At 49.9% G+C, this 3,603-nt stretch overlaps 1 long non-coding RNA gene across 1 annotated transcript; it reads left to right on the plus strand.

Moving 5' to 3' along the window:
* Positions 1–2,374: 2,374 nt before the first annotated feature.
* Positions 2,375–3,173, plus strand: LOC140681425 (uncharacterized). The gene is made up of 2 exons (XR_012052602.1): positions 2,375–2,465; positions 2,914–3,173. It is a non-coding gene; the product is annotated as an uncharacterized lncRNA (long non-coding RNA).
* Positions 3,174–3,603: the final 430 nt, after the last annotated feature.

Genomic DNA, 3,603 nt, shown 5'->3' on the forward strand with positions numbered 1-3,603 from the left:
AATGTATCGGTACAGTGCCCAAAAATTATCAGCCTTTGTGCAACCAAACGACAATAATCACTACAAAAACTATAAATAAACACAAGAATAGAAAAGACAAATGGGCTATCCCGACACCAGGAGCTAAATGGGTTTGTTCAGACATCGGAGTAACGCCTTGCCTATCCCTAAACGTGTTTGATCAATCTCAGTTCTGCGTACAGGTGATAATTGTTCCTCCTCTGATCTATCACACCTCTGAGGAAGTGTTACGCCACTTTGAAGGAGACCTGAATATACAAAAACGGGAACCAATTACAGTGGTAACCTTAGCTACACTGCTGATAGCGGGTGGAGTTGGAGCAGGTACAGGCATAGCCTCCCTAGTAAAAAGTCAGGAATTACAAAGTTTACAGAAGGCTGTAGATGAAGATTTAGCACAAATAGAACAATCTATCCAAAATTTAGCCACTTCAGAAAAGTCTTTATCGGAAGTAGTACTGCAAAATAGAAGAGGATTAGATCTATTATTCCTAAAAGAAGGGGGGTTATGTGTAGCTCTCAATGAAGAATGTTGCTCTTTTGCTGACGATACGGGAGTAGTTCAGGACACTATGTCTGAACTCTGGAAAAGGTTAAATCAACGTAGAAAAGATCGTGAGGCGGGCAGGACATGGTATGAAAATTGGTTTAATGTTTCACCTTGGCTAACCACCTTGCTGTCTGCCTTAGCAGGACTGCGTATTATATTGATTCTGGGACTTATATTCGGGCCTTGTATATTACGCTGTATTGTGCACGATATTAAAAAATGATTTGTCATAGCTAAACTGTTAATTTTAACTACGAGGTTGGGGGAAAAATATAAAAATGCATCTATTAATGAGAATGAAGATTGTTGTGAATGTGTTATGCCACGAGGGGGCTACGCCTATTGTAATTGTGAAGTATTACCATGTGAGTGTTATGATAAATGTTGGGATTGTGGAAAAAGGTTTATTTGCAGTGCCGAGAATGAAAGCAACGTCTAATAAACAATAATAGGATAAAAAGAAAAAGGGGGGAATTGTAAGAAACTACAGATTGAGATATTGTTTATTAAGATATATGTAAAGGTTAGACAACTGTGAGAAAAATACAGACTGAGGTATGGTCTATTGAGATAAGGTTAGGCCACGGAGGTATGCAAACAGCAAACGGACACAGCTGATGCAAGGTAAGATAACAACCACTTACACCGGAGACTGCCTATGCAAAATAAGATCACAACAACCATTCACACCAGAGACTGCTTATACAAACACAAGATAATGGCAGGAATTAGCTTGCAAATTCCAGGGAGACAAAAGAAGAAATTGGAATAAAAGGAGACAGTTTGAGCGAATCAAGGTAGCAGTCAGTGGAGCTTCGGTTTTTGAAGTTCTCTGTCTGCTGCCCAGCGCTGTTACCCTTGTTCATATCCTACTTGCTGTAAATTAATAAAATTCTTAATTGGATTATGTTCCATTGTGGCGCAAATTTATAACATGATTATTGATAAGTCACTGATACTGATTATTGATAACTCCTTGCTATTGATCATTGATAACTCCCTGCTATTAATTATTGACAATCCACTGCTATTGATTATTGATAACTCACTGATACTGATTATTGATCACTCCCTGCTATTGAGTATTCACAGTTCACTGCTATTGTTTATTGATAACTCCCTGCTATTGAATTGGAGGTGGGGAAATGAAGGAACAATGGGGGGAAATCTCCTTTTTTCCCTTTTCTTTCTCCTGTTTTTGCCCCTCTCTCTCCCATGACACAGACGAATGTGGGAGTTGTAATTTTTCTTCTTTCCCCCATTCCCGCTGCCGCTCCCCACGCGGTTCCCCTTGTGCTGCGACCCTGCCTCCCTCCCCCTCGCCACGCGGTCGCTCCCTCCGCCCCCGCCTTTCCCATGCCCGCCCCGTTCCCGGGGTCTCCTGCTTTCCCGGGGGGTTTCCCTGCCCCGGCCCCGTCCTCATCGGCCGCGGGTCCGTTTCCCCCTCCCCCAGTTCGGGGGATAGATCAGGTACCCCGCTGGTGCCCGGGGGCCTCGGGAAGCCGCACCCACAATAAACCCGAGTGTGCCCTGAGCCCCGAATGTGCCCCGAGCCCCGAGTGTGCCCCGTGTGTGCCCCGTGTGTGCCCCGTGTGTGCCCCGAGCCCCGTGTGTGCCCCGTGTGTGCCCCGTGTGTGCCCCGTGTCCGCCCCAGCCCCGTGTCCGCCCCAGCCCCGTGTCCGCCCCCAGCCCCGTGTCCGCCCCCAGCCCCATGTCCACCCCCAGCCCCGTGTCCGCCCCCAGCCCCGTGTCCGCCATCCGTCTGTCCGTGCGCTCAGACTGAGCCAGCAGGCCCGCTCCTCCCGCGCGCCTGTCGGCTCTGCTGCGGGACTGCCTCGAGTGCAGCCTGGAGCCGGACGAGGAGCGGCGCTGCTCTGCCCAGGAGCTGCTGCAGGTGAATGCCGAGCGGCTGCAGGGGAAGCAGCAGCGCCAGGGAGGGGTTTTCTGGTGGGCCCCTCCGATAGTCTCCAGTCTCGCTGCGTTCCACACGCAAAGCAAGCAGAACCCTCGCCTGGTTTGGCTTGGCAGGGTCCTTTCGAGGGCATCTGCAACTGGTGCCCCACAAGGAGCAGGGCCATCTTCAGGCAGGGCAGGTGCTCAGATCCCTGACTGACCTGAGCTTGGATGTTCCCAGGGAGGAGGCACCTCCCACATCTCTGGGCACCTTCTGTCAGTGTTTCCCCACCCTCCTGGCAAAAAGATTCTGCCCTAGATCTAACCTGAGCCTGCTTCCCTCTCCTGAGTTTCTGACCATTTCCCTTTGTCCTGTTGCAACAGAGCCTGTGAGGAAGTTGGCTCTGGAAAGTAACGGTTCATTTCTTTCTTTTTTATCCTTTGGGCAGCACCCATTTTTATCATCAGCCAAGCTTCTCTCCAGCCTGACCCCTCTGATCACCGCAGCAAAGCAACTGAGGGAGCAGCGGAGGAGATGAAGCACTTGAAAACAGCTGTTAGTTACAGTAGTTAGTGAGGACAACTAGTTAGTGATGGTAGTTGGCAGTGCTAGTTGGTTATGTTGGTTAGGACACCCTGTTTGTTACGGTTCTTATGACAGCCTGTTTGGCATGGCAGTTTTTTGAATAAAAACTCTGTTAAACCACAACTCCCTTGGCGTGTCCCTTCCTCCTCCCTCTGTGACTCAGCTGCCCGGAGCAATGTGAGGGGAGAGCGGGCCCAGCCTCGCCCAGAGCTGAGCCCCAGCAGAGCCCTGGCAGAGCCCAGAGCAGCCGGGGCATCTGCAGAGTCAGCCTGGGAGGAGGCGCTCGGAGCCTTCTCGGCTGCACCCGACTCTTGGGTACAAACTGCGTGTGCTGGAAAATGCCCCCGGCTCGGCCAGAGGGCAGAAGGGGCCCGGGGAAGGCCCCAGTGCTCCCTGCAAGGGAAACACCTACCCTGGGTTTGTTATAAAGGACTATGTAGTTGTGGCTTTTGCTGTGATGTCTTGGCTTCTGCAACTTATTCTTAATCGCAACGATTTAGATACAGTACAGCTTGTAATCACTTTTAACTGCGTTTGCTGTAGTATAATTTGT

This window comes from Taeniopygia guttata, chromosome 35 (genome assembly GCF_048771995.1).
Source record: "Taeniopygia guttata chromosome 35, bTaeGut7.mat, whole genome shotgun sequence".
Classification (NCBI taxonomy): Eukaryota; Metazoa; Chordata; class Aves; order Passeriformes; family Estrildidae; genus Taeniopygia; species Taeniopygia guttata.